Raw genomic sequence first — 22,729 nt, forward strand, 5'->3', positions numbered from 1 at the left:
GCCTCAAGACCAGAGTCTGTCTCTCTCCAGCTCACCTTCTTCAACACAAAGACAAACAACGATACCGTTCACTCTGCTGCTTGTGACTTTTCAAAAGATCAAGTTTATTGTGTAGTAATTGAACTAATAGATACAGTCAGTGGGATGGCAACATTTCTCACAAGAGCATGATTTGAGAGAAACATTGAAATGTATCCCTTTAACCGCCTGTGGGATATTGTTGACAAACCAGCACTACCTTCAGTCTGTCACAACAGCGACAGATTACTTCATTGCTGGAATAATGAAATGAAATGAGAAAATCCCGGATGGATGGATTAATAAGTTAAATTTGACTAAGGAACTTTGGTAAAGGGAGAGTTCAGCACATTCTTCAGCTGCTGTCTGAACACAGTCTGGATCACGGCATAAATCGCTGTGTTTGCGCAACAACAGAGAAGAGGAAGTATGAAGCCCAATTGCAGCATAAAGCCATCTTTACACACAGAGTAATGCCCAATATAACACATCCAATACGGTATAGAGTACACCATTAACGTTGACAAAAGCAGGATGAAATTGGCCGAGATTACAAAGAGTGAAATGATGGATTTCGTTTTTCAATTTCTCATTGCTGCGTCACACTGAGCGTCCCCATTCGTGTGAGCCTGAAGTCTCCTGCGTGCTCTGTTGGTCTCCCAAATGTGTCTGATCGTGAAAACATGGAACAGCAGACTCTGGAGAAATGAAAGAAACGGGGTGAGAATGCTGTGGAGGAACTCCACTGTAAACCAGAAAATAAGCATGTATCGTTGAAATAAAAAAAAAGACAGGGGATATTCCCCAGCCCACCCTGTGCATAAAATACCAGGAAATGATCGTTAAACAGCTCAATACAGTCACTGTTCCCAGAACCACAGCCGTCAATGCAATACTGACGTTTCTGCTTCTGGCAACAAATGGTGACAAATCGAACAACGGTGAAAGTGACCGTGAAACAAACAGAGCAGTTAATGCTGCACAAAGCCGGATACCGCGGATATTACACTCAGAAATGGACAGGAGGAAATAAAACTGTTCCTGCTAAACAATGGAAATATGTCTCAATATCATGTCGAGGATAACGACCAGGCCCCCAGATAACCTCTGACACATGGAGATAATCCATTACATTTATACAGCAAGACATAGATCGTCAGTACGTTAACTGTGAGGAAGGAAAAAAAAATATTCATCAACCCGGTGGCAAATTGACCAGATTGTTTGAGGACACAGAGAGATTTTCAAATGTGTTACTGCAATCAGAGATTTATTGATGTACTTGAAGCTGAAATTACAAATGGTAAGGTCTGAATTACTGGAAAAATAAGTGATGTGAAGCTCAAGAAACTCTCCCTCCCCAAACACACAGACACACATTCTTAAGAACGGATCGTTAATCGGTCACTCCCACACACTTGCTCATTCGAGAGCATACATAGGTCACTTTTTTACAGTTCATAACACGTAGGGTGAAAACATTACTCTCTTGAAGGATTCTCTCCCATTTCCTTGACGACAAACGGAGGTTGGAAATTTCTATCTTTTAGTCTCAAGTGTGATTAACCTCTGTCGTGAAGAAATGTAACCACAGGGAAAACATATTGCTCATTGCCTGAGGGAACCACAAAACATTGTCTCGTTCTCCTTGGAACGGGAACTCTTCCTTCAGGATCTTAACTTTTGGTCAATTCATTGATATCCAGCTGTTCACAAATATTTTCAGTTATAGAATGTTGCGGGGAATAACGGCTATCGAATGTGCCAGGGAATGTTGGGTATCGACTATCTTTTGGAATTTCGTGATTTGGAGATGTTGGTGTTGGACTGGCGTATACAAAGTTAAAAATCACACAACACTAGGTTATAGTCCAACAGGTGTATTTGACGCACTAGCTTTCAGAGCGCTGATCTGTCATCAGGTGGTTGTGGAGGATGAGATTGTAAGACAGAACTTGTACCAAAAGTTAACAGTGTGATGTAACTAAAATGATACATTGAAAAAGACCTGCATTGTTCGTTAAGTCTCTTGCCTTTTAGAATGACTATATTGGTTTCAGTTCGTTTATATGTAATTCGCAAATCTTTTTTTAAAAATGTTGCTTTCTCAAATATACTTTAACAATTAGTGCCATCTGCTCAGGGAATGCATTGAAGGTGCTCGGCTCCCTGTGTGACACTGTCTGTGCCACAATTGTCAGACTGATTTTAATCTATATCACGGATTTACAGAATCCTACATGGATTCATGCAGTATTTGAGCAAAGTAACATGTAATTCTGCAAGTACAAATTCACCCCACACAAACTTACATGTGTATGTGTACATGTGGGCGTGTATGTGAGGATGGGGCTTATAAGTGACTGTGAATGTATGTGTGTATGTGTGTGAGTGTAAGTATAAAGGGATATATGTCTGTGCGAGCGTGTGTGTGGGAGTGGATGTGTGAGGGTTTGAGAAAACGTCTGCGTGAGTGTGCATCTGTAGGAATGTGTAGGAATGTCTGTCTGTACAGGAGTATCTGTGTCTGTGTGTCTGTCTGTGTGTATCAGTCTGTCTGTGTCTGCGTATAATGCAATGGGATCAGCTGCAGTGTGACATGAACCTAAAGTCCCGGTTGAGGCCATATCCATGGGCACTGAACATGTCTATTAGCCTCTGCTCAACAACTTTACGTTGTTCCCTGTCCCGACGTTCACCTTGGAGGATGATTACCTAAATGTACAATTTCGAATGTCCCGGACTGCTGATGTGTTCTCCTACTGGGAGGGAGCACTCCTGTCAATTTATTGTGTTTTCCTTCACTTTTTTATATCTCTCTCAGCTTTAAAATACTCTGGCTATTCAGTTCCTAACACAGGTCAGCGTGCAGGAATGTATTTCAGATACAATTAAATCATATCCATTTCCCTCAACGCATGCAATGAATTCCTCAAACTGTTTTGAGACTACATCACACATTGAGATAGAGTGCCTTTCATTCAGCTTTTCTAATCCATTATTACCTGCTCCATTGTCAACTTTATTCCTCACATTGGTTGTCAGGAAACAGTCTGTCACCGTCACACAGACAGAATCAGATGTCGTGTGAAATGTTGAATGAAGCCCCGACAACCATCTCAGGGTATATCTTGTCACACTGGCAGGACCGAACAACCAGTGGTGGGGGCACCATGGAATAATGTCAGGCAATAAGTGATCCTGAAATTCCCAAACTTTGAATCCAGAACCCAGGAAATCTCATAGTAACACGTGAAAGATTCTCAAGGAAATCGCCTGATGATTTCCACCTACTGCCCTCTACATTAGCCATCGGTGATAAGTCAGTTCCCATCGATATTGAAAATAAATCAGAGGAAGCACTGCAGGTGACAAAGACACAGAATGTATTCTTGGTGTGGAAATTCGTTATCCATCATCAAGACTATCTCGACATGCCTACCATTGACGCAGCAGGGAGAGGCCTCAGACATACAGCATCCAGGCAGTGGGCAGTGAAAGGAGAAACAACAAGAGGAAAACATGCTCATTAAGTGACTTGTCTCAGGTGTGCCTGTCTCGAACAATGTCTGTAGGAGCACGCAGCATACAGTCCTGGTGGAGGGAAAGTCTCACCCTTATATTGCAGATACTGCCCATTATGCTATGTGCCACTACATCCCGCGAAGTAAGTCATACTTGTAAAGGTCCACGAAAATGAAAGTTGGGTATTCATGCATCACTGTGGACTATGAACAGCTGCAGCATCCATGGCCTTCCCTCCATCATAAAGTTAGAATGGGGCTGTTCACTAAAGGTTCCAAAATGTTCAGCACTATTCACAACTACACATATGCTGCAGCAGTCTATTCAGCCCAGCCCATTCAGTTGAGCAGTAATTAAATGAGACTATTCAGCCATTCAAGGCAGTTACTCAGCATTTAAAACTGATCTTTAAAGCTCTCATGTTTGTTACACCGGAAATGGAATGGAACATTTAGCATTTCACAGCTGCTGCACAAGAAAATGGGGAGGAATGGTTACTGAGCCGGACGCAGGGTTAAATTAGTCTCTTTTCGTTTAATAGAAATTATTAAATGTTGTGACACAGTGACCAGCGCTGGGTTCTCAGCTCTTTGCGCACTTAATCTAACTAAATTTGTGAATGACACTTAAACGAGCAGGAAGATAAGTTATCAAGAGGATATAGAGAGTATGTAGTGGATAAGAAATGCACAACAACTTGGCAGATGGATGTTTAACGTGAGTTGTTGTGAACATTTGTTGTTTTCGGGAAGAATAAAATGGCATATATTACATAAATGAGGAGACACGACAGGACTTCGTGATATAATGTGTACTGAAGGGTTCACTCTTACTTGTTCAGACTTCAGAAGTAATGCTTCATCGTCCTGACTTTCCCAGTTGCCCCAAGGCTCTCACAACACATTGGTGTTGGATTTGAGCCGTCTTTCAAAGCAGCGGTCTTTATCTGAGAGGGCATCCTTTCATTCAACGTGGAAACCCGAAGACGATGGGAATGACTGACTGCTTCTGAATGAAGATACTGTGGCTGCTGTCAGGATAGTGGGCATTCACCAACACGATGTACTGCGCATGGTCACACATCAATATTAATGGAGTGAGAGACGGTGGATCCAATCACAGAATAAGAACATAAATTAAAGGCATTGCCAGATCAGCTGAAATGTGTAGTTAAGTCATATTTTCAATCCACCTGACAGAACCAGCCAGACGCCCTAAACCCAGAGGTGATAACCACTAAGAACAGAGCTCTGTTTAAAGCAATCTCTGCTCGGTCAAACACAGCAATCGCGCCAGAGTAGAACAGAGAGCAGACCAAATATTTAGAGATGCATAAAACCAAATGCTCAGAGATGCAGATGCCGACATACGTACATAAATGCACTAAAGCACACATACAAAGACATAGTTAAACAAATGTACACAGAAGAACAATATATAGACATATGCAGACATTCGACATTCAAGCCTGCCTTGCCATTCAATAAAATCGTGGTTGGTCTGTTGTCGACCTCAATTTTTTCTCCTTTTGGGAAATAAGGCAGGGAAAGGGACTTAGATTTTCGAATGGGAGCACTTTTGGTTCAATTACAATAATTCCCTGAGTTGAAAATATTTATTGAAGAGGGCAGGCGTGGTCCAAAACTTAAAGTTATAAATTGGGGCAAGGTCCATTTTGATGGTATTAGGCAGGAACTTTCAAAAGATGAGTGGGAAAAACTGCTTGAAGTACAAAGGACATATTGCAAGCGATCGTCTTTCAAAAGTCAGATAACGAGAATTGAGAGACAGCATGTTCCCGTTCGTGTGAAGAGAATGCTAGCAGGAGTAGGAACAGGACATGACAATATATGTTGAGGCTCTGTTCAAGAAAATGGAAGGTATCAGCAACTGGGATCAAGTGAATCCCTTGAGGAGCATATGGAATGCAGGTGTACACTTCCAAAAGAAATCAGGAGGATAAAATGGGGACATGAGATCTATTTGGCAAGTCGGGATAAGAGGAATCGAAAGAGATTCTACAAGTGCACCAAGGGCAAAAGAGAACCTAGGGAGAGAATAAAATCCTCTAAAAACAAAAGGGCTAGCTTTGTGGGGAAGCACAGGAGATCAATTGGATTTATTAAGTTTTTTGTCACATGTATGCATATGAGGACAGTGAAAATTGTATAAGTCGCCAAATGTGGCGCAATCTTATGTACAACGGTACCATTCCCTTCCAACTGCCGCCCTCGCCTCCCGGCCAGGTACAGAATAAGAATAAAGAAACAAAATTAAAATGTAAAACAGTTTCGTCCTTCTGAAAAATATACAGTACAAATCAAGAAACAAAGTTAACAGTTCAAAAACACAGTCCATAAGCGCCTGATCATTCTGGTTTCACTCCTCAGAAGGACTCAACTCCACTCCGCTTCCTTCCAGCCTGTTTCTATTCGATGGGAACTCCTACACGAATATAACGTGTCAGTAAATTCTGTGTAGAATAACATTGAAAGACATGGGACAGGAGTAACTAAATACATGTAGTGATGATTTGAAACGAGGTCACATTACTAAAGAGGAAGTGGCCGAGGTCTTAAAAGGTGTAACCATAGCAAAACAGCCAGGACTTGTTTAAGTGTATTCCAGGTCATTGTGGGAAGTTGGGGAAGAAATTGCGGTGCCACGAGCTGACATATTAGGATCATTGCTCAGATTCCTCAGGAAGGGTTACTGGACCGGAATTATTTACTGTGATTTTTATACACAGATGCTGCCCAACCTACTCAGCTTTTCCATCAATTTCTGTTTTTATTTTTGATTTTCCATTTTTATTTGTATCATTGACAGTCACGGGTGAGGTGCTGGAGAACTGGAAGGCAGATAATGTTGTGACATTAGTTTTAAACAAGCTGCAAGGAAAAGCCATTGAACTACATACCGACGAGACTGATGTCAGTGGTGGCTAAGTGTTTGGAGGATATTTTGAGAGACATGATTTAAATGCATTTCGAAACTCAAAGACTGTTTAGGTATATTAAGGACTGTTTGTGTGTGTGAGACGTTGTTTCACAAACGTTATGGAAGATTTTCAAGAGTTGATGAAGAAGATAGATGAAGGTTAGGTCACAGGCGATTATGAGGAGCTGGCCAATTAAAGACAAAATTGGCTTAACTATAGGCGGCAGAGCGTGATGATAGAGATTTGTTGTTCCAACTGGAGGCCTGTGCCCACGGTGTACCAGAAAGACCAGTGCTAAGTCCACCGGTGTTTGTTGTTTTTATAAATGATTTAGACGGGAATTATAGCAAGCATGAACATTAAGATTTAGATGACACTAAAATGGGTGAGATTGTAGACAGTGAAGAAGATTATCTAAGAGGACAAGGAGATCTTCATCAACAGGGACAGTGGGCCGAGAAATGGCAGATGAAGCTTCATGCAGATAGATGTCAGGTATTTCATTTTGTTAGACAAACACAGGGCAGGATTTACGTAATAAACGTTCGGGCCCTGGAGGGCATTATCAAATAGAGAGACGTACGGGTTAAAAGTGCATAGTTCCTTGCAAGTGGAATCGAAGCTCCACAGAGCAGTATAGGAGGCATTAATCATGCTTGCCTTCAAAGGTAAGAGCACTGAGTACAGGATGTATGACCTCATACTGTGGCTGAAATAGACACTGGTAAGGTCACATTTGGAGTATTGAGAAAAATTCTTATGACCTTGCCGTATGTTCGTGCAATGTTTCACCCTCCCACCGTCTCTAATTCTCATTTTCTGAAGATTTTCCAGCAATCTTCTCTCACTTTTCTTTGCTAGTGGATTGTTTTGTCTGGGGATAAAGGACACTGCGAGAGATCATACTGTTTGTGAGGACAACGCCTGTTGTCCAGGAAGCACTGCAGGTTTGATGCAGCAGGCCAATGTTAGGGGAAAGAAAGAGAGTGTATTATGGCCTTTGCCAGTTGAACAGTTTGTTTGTAGGTCTGAAGGCCACTCACTGCCTTTGGAACAGTGCTGGAAGAAATCACAGACCACGAAAGGGGAAATGTGTAGATATGACCACACAGGCCATTGCCACAGAAAACATTGTGTGTATAAATCTGGTAGTGTTAAACGTCAGAATAACTGAAGGACAAACAATTGAAAAAGATTGTAATTGTTACAGCTGAGGTATCACCCATGCAGCAGACCAGGTCTGAGGTCTGCCATCCTGCCAGGGGGAGTTTTGAATGGACATGAACAACTGAAGCAAACACAGTTGGAGTCAGCTCCATAAATATTCCCAAACGCGATGTTAGGCAACCAATGGACTTCATTCCATGGGCAGAAGTACTTGTATGCATCCTCAAGAAAACGTATCACGTTAATGAACCATCTTGTTATTCTGATTTATTGTTGTCGCAGTTACCTAGGTGCAGTGACCGGCGTGCAGAACAGGTCGATAACACAGGTGTACATTTTGCATGTTCCCTTCGTGTCTCGTTCTGAGAACGGCAGCCTCACGATGGCAGTCTTAAACGAATTTGCTTCTCTTCCAGTAAAATGAAGAAACGGTTGAATGAACTGAATGTTGCAAATGGTGTAGGCCCTGTCAATTCAGGCAAAGAAAAATGAAGGTTCGTGTTCCAGTGCTAAATATGCAAGAATCCCAGCCTTGACAGGCTATCTACAGTCCTGGAATTTTCCCAGAAAGGTGTCCAATTTCCCAGCAATGTTCTGAGCACAAAAGACAGCAAAAGCCCATTCAATACCATTTGCATCTTGTCAGATATACTTGAAGTGTCAGTGAAATTATGTAAAGTAACTCGATAGTACACTCTTTCAACACATTCACAACAATGACCTGCTCACAAATGTCAATATCTTTTAGTGTTAGCAGCCAAATCTTGATCATAGTCCCACTTCACTTTTTGTGTTTCCTTTCTCACTTCCATGCTGAAACACCGGGCCAGAAAGGTCGGGATCCACGAGAAAAAAACAACTGACGTGACATTTCGAAATAGTGCACCAGCCTCGGGAGAGAGAGAAAATGCGAGAGGGAAGAAGAGAGACACATTGTGGGACAAAGGGACAGGGAGAGAGAGGAAGGGAAAGATAAGGAGAGAGTTAGAGAAAGTGGGAGAGAGCGAGAGAGGGAGAGAGGGAGTGAGAGAGATGAAAGACTGATTAACAGTTAATGGAAGAGATTTGGAGAGACAGAGAGAGGGGACATAGAAGGATAGAAATTGGAAGAGACATAGAAACGGAAAAGGAAGCAAGGCGTGAGAAAGTGAGGGAGAAAGGAAGATGTAACGAAAGTTAAGACATAAATTTGATGGTTCTCTCTCTCGTTGCTACTTTGTGTTTAAAGTGATACATGCCATACTCCTCTGGCCTCCACACACAACTCACAAGGGAAGAAACGGTTAGGCGTTCAGAAACATTGAAGCTCAGATCAGAATCAAGAGACAGAGACATACATTCAGGTACACACACATGCTCAGACACACATGCACAGACATACATACAGGGTGTTGGTATGGTGAGGATTGGAATTGTACTGAGGTTTCTCATAGTAAAACATGATTATGTTCAGAAATGTAAAGTTTCCTTCTGTAATGTAGAAATGATGTGACTTACCGCAGTTTTCCCGATATAATACAAATTTAATGATGCATTTTCATTCCAATTCTGTCTAGGCACCTTCGAATGAACAGTTTTGTCGTGAGACATGATGAACTGCATTGCACGTTTTGCAATTTGTAACGCTTCGTTTTGCAATTTGTAACTGTCAGTTTGTAAGTGCAAAAACTCATCAAAAGTAGAGACGTTTGGTACCAGGAATGAGTTTATTCATTTCCCTTTTATATCTGAGAGGCAATATCGAAGGGACAAAACTGGTCTATGTCTTCAAAGACATTGTTTGAAGAACAACATGATGCAACTGGAGAGATTCACGGGCTGTGATCCTTATGCAAAACAAACATTCCGTAGATATTGTTAGGACGTATGGGAGCCAACAGACTCTGGCATTGAATAACCATAGACACAATAGGGAGGGAAAGAAACTTGGTACATTCTTTCTTCCTTCCTTCACTCACTCACTCATTCATTCAAACTTCCCTCAGTTAGTCCAATTGCAAACAGAGATAGACGCACAGACACAGAGATACAGAAGCACAGAAATGGAATTTCACATCAACATGACTATTCCATCACTTTAAGCACAAGAGGAGTAGGAAGAAAGAAAGAGGCGGAATGGGTTGATTCTTATTACATAAGATTCACGTGCAAAATAACAGAGAGCACACTGTACAAAGACATAGGTACAGTATTCACACAAAGAGAAACACACTAATACACACACTCGGATACATTGATACACATACATAGCGATGATGACACCGATAATTCGACACAATTATATAAACACAAAGTTACAGAGACACACATTCATCGACATAGACACACAGAAGAAAGAGCACAGACACAGACAGACGATGTGCGCATTAAATGGCATCCATAAGTTCAATATTTAGCACAGTTTATTTTAATCAGATGCTTCCCAGCCTTTGCTGATGAAATATCAATGGGACAATTGGGCAGTGATGTTACCTCCCTCGCTCAATTGGGACAGAGGAAGCAATTTGTTGAATATACCCATGGTCTTTTGTACAATTCACAAACGTTCAGTCATACAAACAGGCGCATGTAATCCGGTGAAGAATATCTGTGAAATTGATTAATATCCATTCTCAAAAACCCATTAAAAGTAATCACGCCAATTTTGCTTGTTAATTTCAGTCCCACTCACATCTTGTATTGATTGGTGTGAAAATAATGTGTGCAGCTGCAGAAAAAAAAGTGCTCCCTCTTCTGAATCAAAAAGTGTTGTTGATGGTTTGAAATTGCAGCTTTGTTTCTGTATGGATTTTAGAACTGTGCAGGAGAGATTCTGTGCATGAGAGAGGCGAGACATGAAATTGGCTGCGTGGGGGAAGAGGTTGCACGGGAGCGTAGATGCATGCGGGAGTGGAGTGGCTGCGCCGGAGGGCGTGTGCGTGGGAAAGAGTATGTTGTGGAGTGCGTGCGGGAGGGAGAGAGCGAGCGTGTTTATGAGAGAGTGAGTGTGAGTTTGTGTGTGTATTTGCGTGTGATTGTCTGTATGCTTGAGACAGAGGGACTGAAACCATGTGACACAGCGTGTGTGTGAGAGAGAGAGACAGTGTGTAAGGAAGACCATGATAGTGTGCATGTGAAGAAAGAGACTGAGTTGTGTCTTTGAGGCAAAGAGCGTGGTGAGAGACACAGTGCGTGTGTGTGTGAGAGAGACCTTGGATAATCCTGGTAATCACCTTGTAAATAACACTGCATTCATGTTCACACTGTCGAAAGATGTACACATCTCCAGGGAACCCGTAGCAAATACTGTCACTGTTACAGGGGCTTCTATTAATACTGACTCATACCCAAAGATACCCTGGAAATTCTGTTACACTACCTGTAAATATCAACATTCTCTTCAGAGTTGCTAAGTCCTGTTGTTGTCTTGGAACTGTTTCAAATTGTAATACAGTCACTGGAGACTCCCTGTGTTCTCTTTGTGTACGTCTCTAACACAGTGACGCACCACCCCCTGACCGATGTTCACATGGACATACTCATTGGAGATTCACGATACTCGATCTGTGTAGTTTTGTTGCACACTGACACAATACACAGACCCAGGACCTAGGCTGAATGATGACACACTCTAGGCAGCTTCCTGTTAAATGCTCCCCAAGGCACGTCCAAATAAACCATACAATTTCCATGAGAGGTCTTCTTAAAAAGAAACTACTTTTTTGGAATTTCCCAGTAAATACTGACACACTAAATTGGGGCAGCCTTCAAATCCCTGTACTGACACACTGCATCTGGAGCCACAGTTCAAACACTTATGGACCGTTTCTGTATCTCCTGCAAATGCTAACACACTCCCCTTGGATTTACTGCAGATAATTATGCATTGCTCTGTTTAAGAATAACATCAGATTCCAAGGATAAACTCTGTTTCTCTCCACACAGATGCCGCCAGACTGGCGAGCTTTCTGGAGCATTTTCTGTTTTGTTTCAAATTTCTAACGTCCGCAGCATGATTTTATTTTACTGCGATCATTCCTGACAGTACTGTATTCTTCCAGTTACTGCACCTTATTTCATCTCTTGAGTAATGTAAAGTTTACGAGAGAGTGCGTGCGTGAGTGAGTGAGAGTGAGAGAAAGAGAGGGAGAGAGAGAAAGAGGAAAAAGGTCGAAGACCATTAAGGAGTTGAGAACTCCACAAAGAAGAGAGACATACAAAAAAGAAGAGAGAGAGAGAGATTATAGGCAGGAACTAATAACGGCGGCGGGGAGAGTGACATCTAAGGACAGAGTCAAGACACGGATCTGAAAACAAAGAGAGAGCGTGTTGAGAACCTTTTGGAGGTGATATATCTATTTCGGTTGGACGAACATTATTTAAATTGGCACTTAAATCATTGTGTGCGACGGGCCGTTGGATAATAAAGGTTTTTGAGTCGTAACTATGAAATTAAGTTTTTTAAAGATGGGTAATCTGTAGATAAGTCGGAAGATCTAGCTTCACCGTTAGTAAAAATATTTGAGAAGATAGCCGAAAAATCCAAACCATTCGAAAACGTTCTGGCACATTACACAAAGAATTGGTGGATGAGAAGTGGCTAATAGGTGGCCTTGACAGTATTCAATTGATCAAGTCAGCCAAGCAAATGATTTGGCAAAGGAACGTGAATTACAAGATAAAGGGACTAATTGGACGGTGGAGACAATATTGTGATGAATCTCATAAAGAATCAGTTTTGTGCACATGGCAGGACAATGCCACTAAATTGGGAATTGAATTAACTGCTGATGGTGCCACGAAATCTATTGAGGTCCTCAAAGATGAATGTGCTCGAGCAAACAGTCAACAGAAACAAAAGGAGAAGTCACCAGTGAGTTTCAAACAATCTCCTATTCCCCCACCCCGTCCCCTGATCACTGACACTGTTGATTATAACACTCGCAGTTAGCAAAGAATGAAACAGCACAGATCGTCTAATAAACAACTCACTCAGCAATTAGAAACGTATTTAAATACCTCTTATGATGATTCGAAAGACGAAGCACCCACATTATATATGTTCCCTATGAGAGAACTGCCAAACACTCAGGCTGGCACTCCTTGTCAAAATGACACTATGCATTTTCACTGTCCCTGGAAATCAATTGAGATTTTGTCCATCCTCAGTAATGCACCAGACCGCCACAAGACTCCTCAGCAGTTCGTTGATTTTCTAAACACTTCATTTAAAGGTTATGATGACATTGCCCCGGATCTTTGGGCTCTTCTTCAGCAAGTCCTTATCTGCTCTGAATGTGTCCGTTTAAATGAATGTATTGGTCACAATAACATTTCTGCCCTCTCTAATACTGTCGTCCAAGGTCAGCAACGAGATGATGATATCCTTTCTTTTGCATCTGGCACATGAGAAAAACTTATTGATTTTACATGCATCCTTGAACATCACCCCAAAAATAAGGAGTCTGCTGAAGATTTCCTTGAACGTTTTCTAGAATGTTATGAGCCCTATTTCGGGATGGAGCTTGGAATTTAAAGGCAGTTCATGCTCAATATAATTCTATGCAATTGAGCTGCCTGCCACCCTCTGAGGTGACAGCAGTCAAAACAATCAATTTGGACTGTGTTGAAGCCACCGCTGATCAACTCCATCAGAATAATAAGGCCTTGATGAAACAGCAGATTGAAGACATACCACTAATCCGTATAAGTTCGGAATTCGTAGTCCAAGAGGAGGCATCTCAACAACTACCCGTGCTTCATTGTCGTGGCCATGCACCCATTCGAGTGCACGATTGTGAGTTTGGCAGAGGGACTCCCCGAGGCGTCCGTCCCCGGCCTATATCACTGGGCTAGTGACGCGGTCCCTGACAATAGACTTTTAATTGCCCTCGAGGGGCCACACAGTGGAACTAAGGAAGATTTCGTGAGAATTACCTTCAGAACTCCTCTGACACTTGTAGTAAACCTTTTAATAACACACATCCTCCATCACTGGCAAGAGGAAGAGGACTAAATATCAGTGTTTCACAAAATAATCATTTTCCCTTGTCAAACGTTCAACTTAACCTCGATCTGCTAGCTTAAGATAGTGATTTAAGTAAAACAAGAACCGTTCCTCAGGAAATATCGTTTTATTAGCCTGCTGTCAATCATGTTACCATATTCCAGTTGATTGTTTTTTTTCTTGTGGAAAAGTTGTACTGTTTCTTAAAAAAAAATTAAAATTCTTATTGTCCAATTGTCATTGCACAATTTCGCCATGGAGCAAAGAAGCTTTAGTACCTGTGCTGCTGGACAGCATTGCGTCGGGTTGCCTCGTTTTATTAAACAGATAATCTTGCTTTGTATAGACCGCATTCCGTTGATTCTTTTGACAGATCTCGAAGCCGAGGTCCCCTCTGGGGATCTATGTCTTCTGCCAACAGAGTAAGTCTGTTAACCTGTAGCTATCGAGTCATTCTAAATTGATTGGTCACTGTTTCTAAGTAGTTTTCAAACGTTTATGAGCAATGTATGTATAATTGGTTCCTGTCCTACATACCTGGAATAAATGTGCGCATTATTTTGAATAAATATATTTACAACCCATGTATTGCTTAGGCTAATTTTCTTAATAATGCGAAAACATTTTTAGAAAATCAAATTTATTATATTTTAAGTGATAGATTGATAATGACAATTCCTTTCGAATTTCTCTAAGCATAGAACACCTGTAATTTATGTTTTACTTCAGTGCTGACATGGTATATGTAATGATTTCCAGACTGATAATCCAACTATACATTGAACACCCGTACCCTCAGGGATAAGGTCCAGGACTCACAGCAGAAACCCAAAACCTTGGATACGATGAAAGCCATTCATTTCAATGGGAAACGTTCCTTCCTGGCAGGCTCGTGGTTCAAAATAATATGTTCAGGCATGGTAATCCGCGGGTAATTGAAACAGCAGAAAATGATTCCATGCATACAGGGATCGTCCTACATATCCACATATTCTTTAAAGTCTTTAATACAGTAAAACTAAAATCAATTCAACATTTTTTTTGACATCATCTCATGACTTCATTTTTGAATTTAACAAGTACCATAATATTTTGCAAGCATTGCATAAGATGGAATTTCCAATGCAGGAACTGGTGCAAATAATAATGTAAAAAATTAATGAATTGCAGCTATTTTTGCATGATATTTTCACTGAATAATCCATAATTTCACTTATTTCATCTCAGTGCACTTTTAGCTATTACACAACGCGAATAGTATGTCAAGTTGTTATTAAGTGTATTGAATAAAGATCACATTTTTGTATTCGAATAATTACTGTATATGTTTTGTTTTTATGGAGTTCAAAAATCAAAATAGGCATATCTAACGGTACAGTTTAATAAGTGTCATGAATATCGAATTATTGTCTCAAGAATATTCTTTGATGTTTCTTCTAGAAAAATCGGTGCTGCACGGAGGTTAATTGAACGTTACGTCAGTGACTGCGTGGAACTCATTTGCATGAGTGCATTTAATGTTAACATCGTTCAGTGCAAAGGCACACCGTGCACTCATTTCTGGCTGTACATTGCAGTACGAAACAAGTTAAGATGGTGATGGGAGTTATGCTGGGTTCAGTAAACTACCGACTGATTTAGCTGGCATGGTAAATTGATCAGGAAGGTCTCTAGCAAAATAAGAGCAGGCAATCTAGTAGGAGGGAGAAGTTTTTGAAGTTGAAAGCGTGTACTGTATCTTTTTCTGAACTGAGATACTACATGAACTTTTGTACAAAGGAATGGAAGTCCTGAAGGGTATTGGACAATTAAATATATGTGAAAGCTGTAAAATTGATAACCGAATTTTGGTTGTGGTATCGATCACAAATTTAATTGACGCAATCAGTTTAAATTCTGCCCCATATGTTATAACTCAATCAAGTTTGATTGTATTGTTTTGCTAATATTGAACCAATGATTAGATCAGATCTTTGCGGGAATATAAGAATAAGGATATTTTAAAATTGGTCAGACAGCAACTGCCACACAGAGAGGTGCTGCCGGAGAGCTAACAGCCAATGTAATGTTGTGCATTTAAAAAAAACACAAACAAATCTCTCAATCAAAGGTATCGTTTCATGTAAAGTCATTTCACAGTGAAAAGAAAGAAGAGAACCCAGGCAGACCACCATGAGAACTGAAGGCTGGGCAAAAACGAAAGATGTGAAGTTTTCAACAAAAGCTGGAAATGTATTTTAGTAAGTGGCTTATTGGAACAGCAATTTTTTTTCCGATACATTTGGTGTCAGGTCGTGAGCAGTTAGAAAAAAATGATTTTTTTTTTCAATCAGTGTTCATTATTAGTGTAAGCAACATACATTCATATTTTTCCTTTATATTATTTTGGTGTTCTCTGCTGCATACATTTTGAGACATTACAAAGGGAGGCGAAATCTTCTCGATGTTTTGTTTAATGAAAGGAGGGGTTTTCTCAATGCTTAGTAACAGTTTCGGAGCTTGGCGTCCGAGATTTGGTCAGGTTTAGACAGATCCCGTCAGGGATTTGCACAGATTTGAACCGATTTGTGGCACAAACCAACCCAACTAACTTAAACACTTGCCGATTATATTCCGAGATCCTGAAATAAAACTTACTTGTGAAAATTTGTTTTATGTCGTTATTTTGTTGGGTTCAATTGAAAGTGTGGGAAATGACTCCCAACGTTGAGACAGAGCTTCTGTGTTTAGAAAATGCTTCCCAAATATGCCAAGAAAGTTCAGGAGGACAGAGGAATGATATAATTTTAGAATCAGCAAGTACGTTATAATTGGTTTGAATAAGGGCAGAAGAAAGCTGAATGTGTAATGGAGTTGTTTCAGCGCTTAAGTGCATCAAAGAAACAGAGAAATGCAGGATAGTTCGAAAATTGTAAATTGCAAATAAGCCAAATGGAGTTACAAGATAAAGAAAGACAGAGAAGGTTCCTGGCTGAGCAAAAACGAAAAACAGAGAAGAAAGACGAGGCGAGAGAGAAGGAGAAAGGGAGAGAAAAAATAACATCAGAAGCCCAGAAGTAGTCAGGATAGTCACGTTAACAGGAAGAAGTTGGAGGGAGAAAGCAGTGATGAAACCAAATATGTTAAAGCATTGCTCCATTTTGAGGAGAAATATGTCCAACCTTACTTATTCTAATTTGAAAATTTGGCCATGCATTCGCAGCATCCTGAGAACTTGCGATTAATGCTCGTTCAGGCTGGGCTGCTTGGCAGATCCAGTGAGGTATTTTCGAAGCTATCAAGTGAAGGGTCAAGTAATTGTGCTTCGAGGTTTAAGACTTTATGGCTTGTTTCAAACTTAAAACGTGTTGTACCACCGCAAACACATTTGCTAAAGAATAAAACAAAATTTTGGGTGGACAAAAATATGTCAGGAAGCATTTGAGAATATGAAAGTAGTATTGATCCCGAAACCAACATTAGCTGCATCATTTTTTTTGCAGACCTTGAACGTTGCAAACAATGCCAGCGATATACAACTGGGAGCAGTAGTGCAACAGGAAGTTGATGATGGAATAGAACATAAAATGTTAGATTACAATTCAAATGCATTTGTCATAAGGTTCGTAGCAGTTTATCAGCAGCACATAACCCTGACTCCAAAGGTCTGTGAGTATCCAGAAGAACAGTGTGCGACCGTTGAAAGTACGTTTCTCCAGACGATGTTTGTCAACATGACAAGCTGCAGCTGAGCTGGTGGCATTGCGATTGAAATTGCATGCGTCCGGACATTGTGCTTAATTTTGGATATCAGAGCAAATGGTTAACTCGAGTATGCGCGTTCGGAAAAGTAAATGCTTTTTTTGGCGAAAAGCTTTGCAACAAAAGGAAACACTTCAGACCATCGTGCGATCGACATGAAGCAGAAAATGAACAGCCGTCGTGGTTTTGAGCTCTGGCAATATAGACATTTGCTTTCAAGCAGAAAGCAGGTTGGTCGGTCGGTCGGTTAGCTCAGCTGGTCAGAGCTTGGTGCCTGGAACGCCAAGGTCGTGACCATGCGAAGCGATGCCGTGGTTAGTGCTGCGGTGTCAGGGATCGTCGTGGCATTTTACTTTCACTGTCTGCAAGAACTTGTCACATGATCGCTTGAGATGTGTCTTCGTTCGAAAGCCGACCATCGCTGTCATGAACATCAACTCGCTGGTCCATGCCGGATCTCTGCTGCGTTGCTGTATTTCCAAACAACGTGCTCCACGAATCCACGGTGCAGGAAGACTCACCTGCGCAATAAAACATTTGACAGGGTTAGACGCACGACTTGATCGCCGTACCCGTGATGACTGGTGGATGTTGTCTGCAGCAAATCAATCAGTCTCAATTGTGTCCACAATCAAATGCAAAACATGAAATATATGCAGTTTAAGCAGACCAGGCACAGTCTCGGAGGAGAACCAGAGTTCAGGCTTCAATTCAAGTCAAAGCTTCGTTCATGTTATTTTCCTGGACCTCTGTTAATCCTTGTCACACGACTTCCAGAGGGAATTCGCCCTCACGCTTGCTCACCTCTTACGCATCCACACTAGAGTTATCATATCACCAGCAACATCATAGCACCATTAATAAAAGCAAATTACTGCGGATTCTGGAATCTGAAACTGAAAGAGAAAATGCTGGAAAATCTCAGAAGGTCTGGCACCATCTGCACGGAGAGAAAAGAGCTGACGTTTGGAGTCTAACTGAACCTTTGTGAAAGATTAAAAAAGGGGGAGAATTAGGGAGCTATTTATATCAGGCTGACAGAAGGTGAGTCAAGGCACCAGATGCAAAGTTGATAATGACAGTGAAGGGAGAGATTAAAGGGAGATTAGGAGCCGTGAATGAGGCAATCTGAAGACAGTGCTATGTGACAAAATATGTGTGGGATGGGTGAAGCAGAGACAAAATGGAAAACAGGGGAGAAGGGTAGCAAAGCGGGAAGAGGAGAGGAAAAAGGTATTGAGAGAGTGGGGAGCGAGAGAAAGAGAGACAATCAAGAAAGAAGAGGTACAGAACAGTGAAAAAAACACAACTGAAAAAGATAAATAAAATAATTGAAATGAAATTTCCTGAAGTAGTTTGAATTCAAAAACATCAGACAATTTTACTTCGTTTATTTTATTTATCTTTTTTATCATTTCACCTGCGCTATCATAGAGCCATTAGATATGGACAGCACTGAAAACACAGTCTTTGGTCGAACTCGTCCATTCCGAACAGATGTCCTCAACTGATCCAGCCACGATTGCATGCACTTGAGCCATTTCTCTCGAAACCCTTCCTTTTCAAATACACGTCCAGATTCCTTAAAAGTATTGGAATTATACCATCCATCACCAGATCGTCTGGCAAGTTATTCCAAAACGCACCACCTTCTGGGTGCACCGTTTCCACTCACTGCCTTTCGAAATCTTACCCTCCCAAAACACCAGATTTATACCCTCTCGTTTTGCAATGCCCCATCTGAGCGAAAGGAAGTCGTCTATTTACCCGATTCATGCCCCTCATGATTGGAAAACCTCCGTAAGATCAGCTCCCAGCCTCTGACGCGCCAGTCAAAATAGTGACTGCGTGTTCAGCCTGTAAACGTTTGCACGTTTTCCATTTTCAAATGTAGGATGTAGCATGCTGTCTGAAGCAATCATCTTAGCAGCTGATCTGTCGCTGATAAACGCTGCAGGAAGGCGTGATAACTTGCAAAATATGCTGTCAAACGAAGATGGCACAAGCAACATGAGTCCTTGAGCAAAACGTACAATTGACTTCTGAGCTGTTGCTGACACCAAAGCAACTGCGTCGTTCGGGAGCAGAAAGAATCCCACTGTTCGATTACAATTCAAATGCTTTTGTCATCAGGTTCGTAGCAGTTTATCAGCAGCACATAACCCTGACTCCAAAGGTCTGTGAGTATCCAGAAGAACAGTATGCGACCGTTGAGAGTACGTTTCTCCAGACGATGTTTGTCAACATGACAAGCTGCAGCTGAGCTGGTGGCATTGCGATTGAAATTGCATGCGTCCGGACATTGTGCTTAATTTTGGATATCAGAGCAAATGGTTAACTCGAGTATGGGCGTTCGGGAAAGTAAATGTTTTTTTTGTTGAAAAGCTTTGGAACGAAAGGAAACACTTCAGACTATCGTGCAATCGATATGAAGCAGAAAATAAACAGCCGCCGTGGTTTTGAGCTCTGGCAATATAGGCATTTGCTCTCGGGCAGGCAGCCGCGTCGGTCGGTTAGCTCAGCTGGTTAGAGCGTGGTGCTAATAACGCTAAGGTCGTGGGTTCCATCCCCACACTGACCAGGCGAAGCGATGCTGTGGTTAGTGCTGCGGTGTCAGGGATCGTCGTGGCATTTTACTTTCACTGTCTGCAAGAACTTGTCACATGATCGCTTGAGATGTGTCTTCGTTCGAAAGCCGACCATCGCTGTCATGAACATCAACACGCTGGTCCATGCCGGATCTCTGCTGCGTTGCTGTGTTTCCAAACAACGTGCTCCACGAATCCACGATGCAGGAAGCCTCACCTGCGCAATAAAACATTTGACAGGGTTAGACGCACGACTTGATCTTCGTACCCGTGATGATTGGTGGATGTTGTCTGCAGCAAATCAATCAGTCTCAATTGTGTCCACAATCAAATGCAAAACATAAAATATATGCAGTTTAAGCAGACCAGGCACAGTCTCGGAGGAGAACCAGAGTTCAGGCTTCAATTCAAATCAAAGCTTCGTTCATGTTATTTTCCTGGATCTCTGTTAATACTTGTCACACGACTTCCAGAGGGAATTCGCCCTCACGCTTGCTCACCTCTTATGCATCGACACTGGAGTTATCATATCACCAGCAACATCATAGCGCCATTAATAAAAGAAAATTACTGCGGATTCTGGAATCGGAAACTAAACGATAAAATGCTGAAAATTTCAGCAGGTCTGGCACCATCTGCACGGAGAGGAAAGAGCTGACGTTTGGAGTCTAACTGAACCTTTGTGAAAGATAAAAAAAAGGGGGAGAATTAGGGAGCTATTTATATCAGGCTGACAGAAGGTGAGTCAAGGCACCAGATGCAAAGTTGATAATGACAGTGAAGGGAGAGATTAAAGGGAGATTAGGAGCCGTGAATGAGGCAATCTGAAGACAGTGCTATGTGACAAAATATGTGGGGGATGGGTGAAGCAGAGACAAAATGGAAAACAGGGGAGAAGGGTAGCAAAGCGGGAAGAGGAGAGGAAAAAGGTATTGAGAGAGTGGGGAGCGAGAGAAAGAGAGACAATCAAGAAAGAAGAGGTACAGAACAGTGAAAAAAACACAACTGAAAAAGATAAATAAAATAATTGAAATAAAATTTCCTGAAGTAGTTTGAATTCAAAAACATCAGACAATTTTACTTCGTTTATTTTATTTATCTTTTTTATCATTTCACCTGCGCTATCACAGAGCCATTAGATATGGACAGCACTGAAAACACAGTCTTTGGTCGAACTCGTCCATTCCGAACAGATGTCCTCAACTGATCCAGCCACGATTGCATGCACTTGAGCCATTTCTCTCGAAACCCTTCCTTTTCAAATACACGTCCAGATTCCTTAAAAGTATTGGAATTATACCATCCATCACCAGATCGTCTGGCAAGTTATTCCAAAACGCACCACCTTCTGGGTGCACCGTTGCCACTCACTGCCTTTCGAAATCTCACCCTCCCAAAACACCAGATTTATACCCTCTCGTTTTGCAATGCCCCATCTGAGCGAAAGGAAGTCGTCTATTTACCCGATTCATGCCCCTCATGATTGGAAAACCTCCGTAAGATCAGCTCCCAGCCTCTGACGCGCCAGTCAAAATAGTGACTGCGTGTTCAGCCTGTAAACGTTTGCACGTTTTCCATTTTCAAATGTAGGATGTAGCATGCTGTCTGAAGCAATCATCTTAGCAGCTGATCTGTCGCTGATAAACGCTGCAGGAAGGCGTGATAACTTGCAAAATATGCTGTCAAACGAAGATGGCACAAGCAACATGAGTCCTTGAGCAAAACGTACAATTGACTTCTGAGCTGTTGCTGACACCAAAGCAACTGCGTCGTTCGGGAGCAGAAAGAATCCCACTGTTCGATTACAATTCAAATGCTTTTGTCATCAGGTTCGTAGCAGTTTATCAGCAGCACATAACCCTGACTCCAAAGGTCTGTGAGTATCCAGAAGAACAGTATGCGACCGTTGAGAGTACGTTTCTCCAGACGATGTTTGTCAACATGACAAGCTGCAGCTGAGCTGGTGGCATTGCGATTGAAATTGCATGCGTCCGGACATTGTGCTTAATTTTGGATATCAGAGCAAATGGTTAACTCGAGTATGGGCGTTCGGGAAAGTAAATGCTTTTTTTGTTGAAAAGCTTTGGAACGAAAGGAAACACTTCAGACTATCGTGCAATCGATATGAAGCAGAAAATAAACAGCCGCCGTGGTTTTGAGCTCTGGCAATATAGGCATTTGCTCTCGAGCAAACCGCTGCGTCGGTCGGTTAGCTCAGCTGGTTAGAGCGTGGTGTTAATAACACCGAGGGCGTGGGTTCAATCCCCACTCTGGCCATGCGAATCGATGGCGTGGTTAGCGGCGAGTTGTCAAGGATCGTCTTGCCTTTTTACTTTCACTGTCTGCAAGAACTTGTCACATGATCGCTTGAGCCGACCATCGCTGTCATGAACATCTACTCGCTGGTCCGTGCTGGATCTCTGCTGCGTTGCTGTGTTTCCAAACAACGTGCTCCACGAATCCACGATGCAGGAAGCCTCACCTGCACAATAAAACATTTGACAGGGTTAGACGCACGACTTGATCGCCGTACCCGTGATGACTGGTGGATGTTGTCTGCAGCAAATCAATCAGTCTCAATTGTGTCCACAATCAAATGCAAAACATGAAATATATGCAGTATTAAGCAGACCAGGCACAGTCTCGGAGGAGAACCAGAGTTCAGGCTTCAATTCAAATCAAAGCTTCGTTCATGTTATATTCCTGGATCTCTGTTAATACTTGTCACACGACTTTCAGAGGGAATTCATTCACTTGCTCACC

General features: G+C 41.8%; 1 non-coding gene across 1 annotated transcript; it reads left to right on the forward strand.

Annotated features, from left to right (window-relative positions):
• The first annotated feature begins 19,885 nt into the window (after positions 1-19,885).
• Positions 19,886-19,959, forward strand: trnai-aau (transfer RNA isoleucine (anticodon AAU)). Its single transcript has one exon. It is a non-coding gene; the product is annotated as a tRNA-Ile (tRNA).
• The last annotated feature ends 2,770 nt before the right edge of the window (positions 19,960-22,729 follow it).

The sequence above is a fragment of the Chiloscyllium punctatum genome, chromosome 17, assembly GCF_047496795.1.
Source record: "Chiloscyllium punctatum isolate Juve2018m chromosome 17, sChiPun1.3, whole genome shotgun sequence".
Taxonomy (NCBI): Eukaryota; Metazoa; Chordata; class Chondrichthyes; order Orectolobiformes; family Hemiscylliidae; genus Chiloscyllium; species Chiloscyllium punctatum.